The sequence below is a fragment of the Pongo abelii genome, chromosome 9 (assembly GCF_028885655.2).
Source record: "Pongo abelii isolate AG06213 chromosome 9, NHGRI_mPonAbe1-v2.0_pri, whole genome shotgun sequence".
In the NCBI taxonomy this organism is placed as follows: domain Eukaryota; kingdom Metazoa; phylum Chordata; class Mammalia; order Primates; family Hominidae; genus Pongo; species Pongo abelii.
The window spans coordinates 54,490,060-54,504,062 of record NC_071994.2 but is presented as its reverse complement, the minus strand read 5'-3'; positions in this window follow the sequence as shown (position 1 = coordinate 54,504,062).

Here is a 14,003-nt window from a genome sequence, read left to right as displayed (position 1 = left end):
CATTCCACACCATGCCTTTCCATTCCATTCCACTCCATTCCAATCTATTCTACTCAACTCCACTATATTCCTTTCCACTCCACTCCACTTTATCCCACTCATCTGCACTCCACTCCACTGCAATCCACTACATTCCATTCCACTCTACTCCATTCCATTCCATTCCAATCCATTCCACTCCATTCCAATCCATTACACTATACTCCATTCCATTCCGTTTCATTCCACTCCATTCCACTTCACTCCACTCCACTCTATTACACTCCATTCCAGTCCATTCCAGTCCATTGCAATAAATCCCACTCAAATTCCTTCTAATCTATTGCAATCCACTCCTTTTCATTCTAATCCATTCCAATCCATTCCATTCCATTCCACTCCACTCCACTCCACTCCGCTCCATTTAATACCACTTCATTCCATTCCACTCCATTCCACTCCATTAAACTCCATTCCAGTACACTCCATTTCATTCCATTCCCCTCCACTCCTCTCCATTTCACTTCACTCCATTCCACTCCTCTCCATTCCATTCAAATCTTTTCCACTGCACTCCACTCCATTCCATTCCATTCCATTCCACTCCATTCCATTCCACTCCCTTCCACTCCATTCCGCTCCATTACATTACATTAAAATACACTCAATTCCGTTACACTCCACTCCACTCCATTTCAATAAACTCCACTCTTCTACACTACACTCTATTCCATTCCACTCCACTCCATTCCATTCGACTCCTCTCCTTTCCACTCCATTCCATGCCACTGCACTCCACTTCACTACACTCCACAGCATTACACTCCATTCCATTCTACTCCATTCCACTCCACTCCATTCCATACCATTCCACTCCACGTCACTCCAGTCCATTCCATTGCATTCCATTCCAATACACTCCATTGCATTCCACTCCAATTCTTTCCATTCCATTCCATTCTTTTCCATTCCATTCCACTCCATTCCATTCCATCCCACTCCACTCCACTCCACTCCATTCCACTCCACTCCAATACATTCCACTCCCCTCCAATCCACTCCATTTCACTCCATTCCATTCCACTCCTTTCCATTTATCTTCATCCCACTCCTTTACATTCCATTCCAATTCAATCCATTCCACGACACTTCACCCCATTCCAATCCAGTCCATTCCACTGCACTCTACTGCATTCCATTCCAGTCCATTTCACTTCACTCCATTCCCTTCCACTACACTCCACACCACTCCAGTCCATTCGATTTCATTCCACTCAATTCCATTCCACTCCATTCAACTCCACTAAACTCCATTCCACTCCACTCCATTCCATTCCGTTCCACTCCACTTCCCTCCACTCCATTCCGTTCCTTGCCATTCCACTCCACTCTTCTCCACTGCAGTCCACTCCATTCCATTCCTCTCCATTAAATTCCTCCAGATTCCACTCCACTGCACTCCATTCCATTCCACTGCATTCCGTGCCATTGAACTCTACTGAATTCCAATCCACTCCATTACACTATACTCCATTCCATTCCATTCCATTCAATTCTATTCCACGCAATTCCACTCCACTCCACTCCACTCCGTTTCTTTCTATTCCATTTCACTCTACTCCATTCCACTTCACTCCACTCCATAAAATTCCACTCCACTCTATTCCACTCCTCTCCAATCTATTCAATTCCACTCCATTCCACTCCTTTCTTTCAACTCCACTACATTTAATACCAGTCCAACTGACTGCACTGCGCTCCACTCCATTCCACTCCATTCCATTGCACTACTACCCACTACTCTCCATTCCATTTGATTCGACTCCACTCCACTCCATTCCAGTCCACTAAACTCAATTCCTTTCCATTACACTCCAGTTGACTCCATTCCACTCCATCCTATTCCATTCCATTCCATTTCATTCCATTTCACTCTACTGCACTGCATTTCATTACTTTTAACTCGCCTGCACTCCAGTCCACTCCATCCCACTCCACTCCGTTCCACTTCGTTCCATTAATTTCCATTCCACTTTCCATTCCATTCCATTCCACATTCCATTCCAATCAATTCCAACCAATCAATTCCACATTTCATTCCACATTCCATTCCACATTCCATTCCATATTCTATTCCATTCCATTCCACATTCCATTCCACAATCCATTCCATTCCATTCCATTCCATTCCAATCCACATTGCATTACACATTTCATTCCATTCCATTCCACATTCCATTCCACTTTCCTTTCCATTCTATTCCATTCAATTCCACATTTCATTCCACATTCCATTCGACATTCCATTCCACATTCCATTCCACATTCCATACGTTTCAATTCCATTAAATTCCACATTCCACTTCATTGATTTCCATTCCACATTCCATTCCACTTTCCATTACACTCCATTCACAATTCCATTCCATTCCACTTCACATTCCATTCCATTCCACTGCATTCCATTCCACATTCCATTCCGTTCCATTTCACATTCCGTTCCATTCCATTCCACATTCCATTCCACATTCCATTCCATTCCACATTCCATTCCATTTCTTTTCACATTCCATTCAATTCCATTCCACATTGCATTCCACATTCCATTCCATTCCATTCCACTTTCCATTCCATTCCAGTCCACATTCCATTCCTTTCAATCCCATATTGCTGTCAATTTCGTTTCAATGCATTCCACATACCATTACACATTCCATTCAATTCCATTCCACATTCCATTCCATTCTTTTCCACATTCCATTCCATTCCATTCCATTCCATATTCCCTTCTATTCCGTTCCATTCCACATTCCCTTCCATTCCATTCCATATTCCATTCCATTACACATTGCATTCCATTCCATTCCACTTTCCATTGCAATCCATTAAACGTTCCATTCCACGTTCTTTTCCACATTCCATTACATTCCACATTCCATTCTATTACATTCCACATTCCATTCTATTCAATTCCACATTGCATTCCATTGCATTCCACATTCCATTCCTCATTCCATTCCATTCCAAATAACATTCCATTCCGCATTCCATTTCATTCCATTCCACATTCCATTCTACATTCTATTCCATTAAACTCCACATTCCATTGCATTCCATTCCACATTCCATTCCATTCCATTACACATTCCATTCCATTCCTTTCCACATTCCATTCCATTAAAACCCGCATTCCATACCATTCCACACTCCATTCCATTCCATTCCATTGCACATTCCATTCCAATCCTTTCCATTCCACATTCCATTCCACTCCATTCCACATACCACTTCACTTTCCATTCAATTCAAATCCATTCAACATTCCATTCCACTCCATTCCGCATTCCTTTCCACATTCCGTTCCCTTCCATTCCATTCCATATTCCATTCCACATTCCATTCCATTTCTTTTCACATTCCATTCCATTCCATTCCGCATTGCATTCCATTCCATTCCACATTCCATTCCGTTCCATTCCACATTTCATTCCGTTCCATTCAACATTCAATTCCATTCCATTCCATTGCACATTCCATTCCATTACATTGCACTCCAAATTCCATTCCATTCCATTCCAAATTCCATTCCATTCCGTTGCACTCGAAATTCCATTCCATTCCACTCCACATTCCTTTCCATTCCATTCCCTATTCTATTCCACTTTTCATTCCACATTCCATTCCATTCCATTCGATATTCCATTCCATTCCATTCGGCATTCCACTCCATTTCATCCCACATTCCTTTCCATTCCGTTCCATTCCATTTCAAATTCCATTCCATTCCATTCCTTTCCACATTCCATTCCATTCCATTCCTTTCCACATTCCATTCCATTCCACATTCCATTCCACTCCTTTCCATTCCACTTTCAATTCCATTCCACATTCCAATCCAATCCACATTCCATTCCATTCCATTCCATATTTCATTCCACTCCACATTTCATTACACTCCATTCTACTCCATTCCATATTCCTTTCCACTTTCCATTCCTTTCCGTTCCAGATTCCATTCAATTCAATTCCGTATTGCAGTCAATTTCATTCCTATCCATTCCACATACCATTCCACATTCCATTCCATTCCATTCCATATTCCATTCCATTCCATTCCATTCCACATTAAATTCCATTCCATTCCAAATTCCATTCCATTCCTTTCCACATTCCATTCCATTCCATTCCATATTCCCTTCTATTCCCTTCCATTCCACATTGCCTACCATTCCATTCCATATTCCATTCCATTCCACATTCCATTCCAGTTTCCACTGCATTCCATTCCACCCTTCATTGCAATCCATTGAACTTTCCATTCCACGTTCCGTTCCACATTCCATTCCATTCCACATTCCATTCTATTCCATTCCACATTCCATTCCATTCCATTCCACATCCATTCCATTGCGTTCCACATTCCATTCCTCATTCCATTCCATTCCAATTAACTTTCCATTCCGCATTCCATTTCATTCCATTCCACATTCCATTCCACATTCTATTCCATTCCATTCCACATTCCATTGCATTCCATTCCACATTCCATTCCATTCTATTACACATTCCATTCCATTCCTTTCCACATTCCATTCAATTAAAACCCATCTTCCATTCCATTCCACACTCCATTCCATTCCATTCCATTGCACATTCCGTTCCATTCTTTTCCATTCCACATTCCATTCCACTCCATTCCACATACCACTGCTTTTTCCATTCCATTCAAATCCGTTCTACATTCCATTCCACTCGATTCCACATTCCTTTGCACATTCCATTCCCTTCCATTCCATTCCACATTCCATTCGATATCATTCCACATTTGACTCCATTCCATTACACGTTCCATTCCATTGCATTCCACGTTGAATTCCACTTTCCTTTCCACATTCCATTCCATTCTATCCATTCCACATATCATTCCTTTGCATTCCACCTTCCATTCCATTCCACTTTCGATTCCATAACAATCCTCATTCCATTCCATTCCTCATTCCATTCCATTCCATTCCATTTCACATTCCATTAAATATTCATTCCATTCTATTCCACGTTCTAATCCGTTCCATTCTATTCCAATTTCCTTTCGATTCCTTTACACGTTACCCTCCACATTCCATACCATTCCATTCGACATTCCAATCCACAATTGAATCCATTCCATTTCACGTTCCATTTCACATTCCATTCTATTCCATTCCACATTCCATTACACTCCATTCCATACTGCATCCCATTCCACATTCCATTCCATTCCATTCCATATTGCATTCCATTCCTTTCCTCATTCCATTCCACTTTCCATTCCATTCCATTCCACATTATTTCCATTCCATTCAACATTCCATTCCATTGCATTCCACGTTCCATTCCGTTCCATTCCCTTCCATTCCACTTTCCTTATCATTCCATTACACGTTCCATTCCATTCCAGTCCATTCCATTACTGTCCACTTTCCAATCCACATTCCATTTGAATACATTCCACATTACATTCCGCATTCCATTCCAGGTTCTATTCCATTCCATATTCCATTCCATATTCCAATCCACATTCCAGTCCATTCCATTCCAATCTACATTCCATTATATTCCATTCCACATTCCATTACGTTCCTTTCCATTCCACATTTTCTTCACTTCCATTCCTCTTTCCCTTCCTTTCCATTCAACAGTCCATTCCATTCCATGCCAAGTTCCATTCCACATTCCATTCAAAGTTCCATTCCACATTCCATTCCCCATTCCATTCCATTCCGTTCCACATTCCATTCTACATTCCATTCCACATTCAATTCCACATTTCATTCCAGATTCCATTCCAATTCCCATTCTATTCCATTCTATATTCCATTTCATTCCATTCCACGTTGCATTCCATTCCATTCCACGTTGCATTCCATTCCATTCCACCTTCCATTCCATTCCACATTCCAATCTATTCCATTCCATTGAATTCCACGTTCCATTTGATTCCACATTCCATTCCACATTCCATAGCATTACATTCCACACTCCATTCCACATTCCATTCCATTCCATTCCGTTGCATTTCACATTCCCTTCCTTTCCATTCCACGCAATTCCACTCCACAATACATTCCATTGAATTCCACATTCCATTCAAAGTTCCATTCAATGTTCCATTCCACGTTCCATTCCAGATTCCATTCCTTTCCATTCCAATGCATTCCAGATTCCATTGCACACTCCATTCCATACTTTTCCAATTTCCATTCAAAGTTCCATGCCATGTTCCGTTCCACAGTACATTCCATTGAACATTACATTCCATTATATTCCAGTTTCCATTCCATTCCAATTAACATTCCATTCCATTCCACTCCACTTTCCATTCAATTCCATTCCATTCCACATTCCATTCTAATCTATTACACCATCCGTTTCACATTCAAATAAAATGGTATTGAATGGAATGTGGAATGGAATGGAATGGAATGATATGTTGAATGGAATGGAATGGAATGTGCAATGGAATTGAATGGAAAGTGGAATGGAATTGGAAATGGAATGGAGTGGAATGGGAAATTGAATTGAATGGTATGTGGAATGGAATGGAATGGAATGTGGAATAGAATGGAATGGAATGGAATTTAATATGGAATGCAATGTGGAGTGGAATAGAATGTGGAATGGATTGTTTAATGCAATGGAATGTGGAATGTAATGGAATGGAATGTGGAATGGAATTGAACGGAATGTTGCATGGAATGGAATGTGGATTGCAATGGAAAGTGGAATGGAATGGAACGGAACAGAATGAGGAATGGAATTGAACGGAGTGGAATGGAATGCAATGGAATGGAATGGAATGGAAAGGAATGGAATGGAATATGGAATGCTTTGGAATATTATGCGGAATGGAATGGAATGGAATGGAAAGCGGAAGGGAATGTAATGGAAAGTGGAAGGGAATGGAATGGAATGGAATGTGGAATGGAAAGTGGAATGGAATGGAATGTGGAATAGAATGAGAAATGGAATGGAAAGTGGAGTGCAATGGAAATGAATGGAGTGTGGAAAGGAATGGAAAGTGGAATGCAATTTGGAATGTAATGTGCAATACAAAGTGGAATGTAATGGAAAGGAATGTGGAAAGAAACATGGAATGTAAAGTTTAGTGGAACGTGGAACGTAATGGGCAATGTAATGGAATTGAATGTGGAATGGAATGGAATGGAATGTGGAATGGAATGTGCAATTGAATGAGGAAGGGAACGTGGAATGGAATGGAATGGAATGTGGAAAGGAAGGGAATGGAAAATGGAAAGGAATGTGTAATGGAATGAAATGGAATGTGCAATTGATTGTAATGGTAAGTAGAATGGAATGGAATGGAATATGGATAGTTGAATTGATTGTAATGGTAAGTGGAATGGAATGGAATGGAATATGGAATGGAAAGGAATGGAATGAAATGTTGTGGAATGGACTGTGGAATGGAAAGTGGAATGGAATGGAATGGAACGTGGAATGGAACGTGGAATGGATCGTGGAAAGGAAAGTGGAAAGAATGTGCAATGGAATGTGGACTGGAACGTGAAATGGAATGCAAAGGAAAGTGGAATGGAACGTGGAATGGAATGGAATGGAAGGTGGAGTGGAATGTGGAATAGAACGGAAAATGGAATGTGGAATGGAATGGAATGGAATGTGGAAAGGAATATGGAATGGAATGTGGAATTCAATGGAATGGAATGTGGAATGGAATGTGTAATCGAATGGAATGGAATGTGAAATAGAATGTGGAATTGAATGTGAAATCGAACGTGGAATAGAGAGTGGAAAGGAATGAAACAGAATCTGTAATGTAATGTGGAATGGAATGTATTGGAATGTGGAATGGAATGCGGAAAGGAATGAGGAATGGAAAGGAACGTGTAATGGAAAGTGGAACGGAAAGAGAAATTGAATGGAATAGAATGTGGAATGGAAAGAAATGGAAGGTGGAACGGAATGTGGAATGGAATGGAATGGAATGGAATCCAATGTGGAATGGAAGGGAATGGAATGTGTAATGGAATGTGGAATGGAATGGAATGGAATGTGGAATGGAAGGGAATGGAATGTGGAATGGAAAGTGGAATGGAAAGTGGAGTGGAATGTGGAATGGAATGGAATGTGGAATGGAAAGGAATGGAATGTCAAATGGAATGCAATTGTACGGAAGGTGGAATGGAATGGAAAGTAATGCACTGTGGAGTGGAATGTGGAATGGAATGTGGAATGGAACGTGGAATGAAATGGAATGGAATGTGGCATGGAATGTGGAATAGAATGTGAATTGGAATGTGGAATGTAATGGAATGGAATGGAATGTGGAATGGAATGAGGAATGGAACCGCATGGAAAGAGGAATGGAATGTGGAATGAAATGTGGAATGGAATGTGGAATTGAGTGGTATGGAATGGGATGTGCAATGGAATGTGGAATGGAATCTGGAAAGGAATGTGGAATGAAATGTGGAGTGGAAAGTTGAATGGAGTGGAATGGAATGGAATGTGCAATGGAATGGGGAATGCAACGTGGAATTTAAGGGAATGGAAGGTGGAATGCAATGTGGAATGGAATGTGGAATGCAATGAAATGGAATGGAATGTGGAATGGAATGGAATGTTATGTGGAGTGGAAAGGAATGGAATAGGGAAAGGAATGTGAAATAGAAAGGAATGGAATGTGGAATGGAATGTGGAATAGAATGTGGATTGAAATGTGGAATGGAATGGAATGGAAAGCGGAATGGAATGTAAAATGGAATAGACTGGAATGCGGAATGGAATGTGGAATGGAATGTGGAATTGAATGTGAAATGGAAAGAAAAATGGAATGTGGAAAGGAAAGGAATGGAATGTGGAATGCATTGTGGAATGGAAAGTGGAAAGGAATGGAATGGAATGTGGAATGGAACGTGGAATGGAACGGAATTAAAAGTGGAATGGAACGTGGAATGGAACTCAGAATGGATTTTGGAATGAAACGTGAAATATAATGGGCAATGGAATGTGGAATGGAACAAGAAACGGAATGGAATGGGAAGTTAAAAGGAATGTAGAGTGTAATGTAGAATGGAAGGTGGAAAGGAACATGGAATTTAATGGAATGCAATGTGGAAGGGAATTGAATGGAATGTGGAAAGGAATTTGTAAAGGAATGGAAAGCAATGTGGAATGGAAAGTGGAATGGAGTGGAATGGAATCTGGAATCGAATCTGAAATGTAATGTGGAATGAAACATGGAATGCAATGGAATGGAACGTGGAATGGAATGTGGAATGCAACGGAATGTATTGCGGAATGGAAAGTGTAATGGAATACAATGGAAAGTGGAATGGAGTGGAATGCAATGTGGAATGGAATGTGGACTGGAATGGAATGCAATGTGGAATGGAATGTTAAATGGAATGTTATGGAATGTAGAATGAAATGTGGAATGGAATGTATTGGAATGCGGAATGGACTGTGGAATGGAATGTGGCACGGAATGTGGAATGGAACGTAATGGAATGTGGAATGGAATGTGGAATGCAACTTGGAATGGAATGGAATGCAATGTGGAATGGAATGGAATGGAATGTGGAATGGAATGGAATGGAATGTGGAATCGAATGTAGAATGGAATGGAATGGAAAGTGGATTGAAATGGAATGGAAAGTGGAATGGAATGTGGAATAGAATGTGGATTGGAATGTGGATTGGAAAGGAATGCAATGGATTATGTAATGGAATATGGAATGGAATGGAAAGGAATGAGGAATGCAATGTGGAATGAAGTATGGAATGGAATGTGGAATGGAGTGGAATGGAATGGAATATGGAATGGAATGCGGAATCGAATGAGGATTGGAATGTGGACTGGAATACGGAATGAAATTTGGAATGGAATGCGGAAAGCAATGTGTTATGGAACGTGGAATGGAATTTAATGGAATGTGCAATGGAACGTGTAATGGAAAGGAATGGAAAGTGGAATGGAACGTGGAATGGAATGGGGAATGCAATGTGGAATGCAACGGACAATGGAACGTGGAATGGAACGTGGAATGAAATCGAATGGAAAGTGGAATGGAACGAGGAATGGAAGGTGGAATTGAACGTGGAATGCAATGGAATTGAACATGGAGTGGAAGGTGGAATGGAGTGTGGAATGGAACGTGGAATGGAAAGAGTAAAGCAATGGAATGGAACTTAGAAAGGAACATGAAATGGAATGTGGAACGAAATGTGTAATGGAAGGGAATGGAATGTGGAATGGAATGGAATGGAATGTTGAGTGAAATTGAACTTGGAATGGAATGGAATGGAATGTGGAATGGAATGGAATGGAATGGAATATGGAATGGAATGGAATGGAATGGAATGTGGAATGGAAGGGGAATGCATGTGGAATTTATTGTGGAATGGAAAGGATTGGAATGCGGTGTGGAACGGAATGAAATATAGAATGGAATATGCAATGGAATGAGGAATGGAATGTGGAATGGAATGTGGAATGGAATGGAATTGAATGTGGAATGGAATGGAATGGAATGGAACGTGAAATGGTAAGTGGAATGGAAAGTGGAAGGGAAAGTAGAATGGAACGTAGAATATAATGTGGAATGGAAAGGAATGGAATGTGGAATGGAATGGAATGGCATATGGAATGGAATAGAATGGAATGGAATGTGGAATGGAATGTGGAATGGAATGGAATGGAACGTGATATGGAAAGTTGAATGGAATGGAATGAAATGTGGAATGGAAGGTGTAATGGAATGGAGTGGAAAGTGGAATGCAACGTGAAATGGAAAGGAATGTGGAATGAAATGTGGAACGCAAAGGAATGGAATGCAATGCAATGTGGAATGGAATGGAATGGAATGTGGAATGGAATGGAATGGAACGTGGAATGGAATGGAATGGAATGTATGGAATGTGGAATGGAAGGGGTAATAGAATGGAATGAATTGTGGAATGGAATGTAATGGAATGTAGAATGGAAAGGAATGGAATATGGAATGTGTAATGGAATGGAAAGAATGTGGAATGGAATGGAATGGAAAGAATGTGGAATGGAATGGAATGTGGAATGGGATGGAATGGAAAGTGGTATGGAATGTGGAATAGAACGGAATGGAATGTGGAATGGAATTGAATGGAATGTTGAATGAAATGTGGAATGGAATGGAATGGAATGTGGATTGGAATGGAATGGGTTGTGGATTGGAATGGATTGGTATGTGGAATGGAACGTGGAATGAAATGCGGAATGGAATTGAATGGAATGTGGAATGGTGTGTGGAATGGAATGGAATGGAATGTAGAATGGAACATGGAATGAAATGTGGACTGGAATGTGGAATGGAATGGTATGCAATGAAATGGAATGTGGAATTGAATGGAATGGAATGTGGACTGGAATGCAATGGAAAGTGGAATGGAATGGAATGCAATGTGGAATGGAATGTGGAATGGACTGGAATGGAATGTGGAAGGGAATGTGGAATGCAATGGAATGGAATGCGGAATTGAATGGCATGGAAAAGAATAGAACGTGGAATAAAATGTAATGTGGAATGGAATAAGGAATGGAATGGAAGGGATTGCGGAATGGAAAGTGAAATTGAATGGAATGGAAGGTGGAATGGAGGAATGGAATGGAAGGTGGAATGGAGGAATGGAATTGAATGTGGAATGGAATGGAATGGAATGTGGAATGGTATGTGGAATGGTATGTGAAATTGAATGGAATGGAATGTGGAACTGAATCGAATGGAATGTGGAATGCAAAGTGGAATAGAATGGAATGGAATTTGTAATGGAATGGACTGGAATGTGGAATGGAATGGAATGGAATGTGGAATGAAATGGAATGGAATGTGGAGTTGAATCTAATGGAATGTGTAATGAAATGTGGAATGGAACGGAATGGAATGTGGAATTGAGTCGAACGGAATGTGGAATGGAATGGAATGGAATGGAAGGTGTAATGGAATGGACTGGAATGTGGAATGGAATGGATTGGAATGGATTGTGGAATGGAATGGAATGGAATTTGGAGTGGAGTGGAATTCAGTGGAGTGGAATGTGGAATGGTATGTTTAATGGAATGGAATGGAATGTGGAATGGAACGTGGAATGGAAAGTGGAATGTAATGTGGAATGGTACGTGCAATGGAATGGAATGTGCAATGATATATGGAATGGAACGGAACGCAATGTGGAATGGAATGGAATGTGGAATGAAATGGATTGGAATGTGGAATGGAATGGAACGGAATGCGGAATGGAATGCTATGGAACAAGGAATGGAAAGTGTAATGTAACGTTTAATGGAATGAAATGGAATGTGGAATGGAATGGAATGTGGAATGGAATGCAATTTAATATGGAAGAGAATGGAATGCTGTCCGGAATGGAATGTAAGGGATTGTGGAATGGAATGGAATTGAATGTGGAATGGAATGGAATGGAATGTGGAATGGAATGGAATGTGGAATGGAATGTGGAATGAAATGGAATGGAATGTAAAATGGAATGTGGAATGGAATGTGGAATGGAATGTGGAATGGAATGGAATGGGATGTGGAATGGAATGGAATGGAATGTGGAATGGAATTTCGAATGGATTTGGAACTTAATGTGGAATGGAATGGATTGGTATGTGGTATGGAACGGAATGAAAAATGAAATGCAATATGGAATGGAATGTGGAATGGAATGTGGAATAGTATGAGGAATGGAATGGAATGCAATGGAATGTGGAACGGAACCTGGAATGGAAAGTGGAATGTAACGCGGAATTGTACGTGCAATGGAATGGAAGGTGGAACGGCATGTGGAATGGAATGGAACGCAAAGTGGAATGGAATGGAATGGAATGTGGAATGGAATGGAATGTGGAATGAAATGGACTGGAATGTGGGATGGAATGGAATGGAATGCAGAATGGAATGCTACGGAACGAGGAACGGAAAGTGGAATGTAACGTTTAATGGAATGGAATGGAATGTGGAATGGAATGGAATGTGGAATGGATGCAATAGATTATGGAAAAGAATGGAATGCTGTCTGGAATGGAATGTAAGGGAATGTGGAATGGAATGGAATTGAACGTGGAATGGAATGGAATGGAATGTGGAATGGAATGGAATGTGGAATGGAATGTGGAACGGAATGTGGAATGGAATGGAATGGAATGTGGAATGAAATGGAATGAAATGGAATTTGGAATGGAATGTGGAATGCAATGGAAACAATGTGGAATGGAATGGATTGTGGAATGGAATGTGTAATGGAATGGAATTTAAAGTGGTATGGAATGTGGAATAGAATTGAATGGTATGTGGAATGGAATGGAATGGAATGTTGAATGGAATTGAATGGAATGTGGAATGAAATGTGGAATGGAAGGGAGTGGAATGTGGATTGGAATGGAATGGGATGTGGAATGGAATGGATTGGTATGTGGAATGGAACGTGGAATGGAATGTGGAATGGAATAGAGTGGAATGTGGAATGGTATGTTGAATGGAATGGAACGGAATGTAGAATGGAACGTGGAAACGAATGTGGAATTGAATGTGGAATGGAAAGGTATGCAATGAAATGGAATGTAAAATTGAAAGGAATGGAATGTGGACTGGAATGGAATGGAAAGTGGAATGGAATGGAATGGCATGTGGAATGCAATGTGGAATGGAACGTCGAATGGAATGGAATGGAAAATGGAATTGAATGGAATGGAACGTGGAAAGGAATGGAATGGAATGTGGAATGGAATGAAATAGAATTTGGAATGGAATGGAATTCATTGTGGAATGGAATGGAATGGAATGTGGAAAGGAATGCAATGGAAAGTGGAATGGATTGGAATGGAATGGAATGGAATGTGTAATAGAATGTAACGGAATGTGGAATGGAATGGAATGGAATGTTTAATGGAATGTGGAATGGATTGGAATGGAATTTAATGGAATGTGGAATGGAATGGAATCGAATGGAATGTGGAATGGAACGTG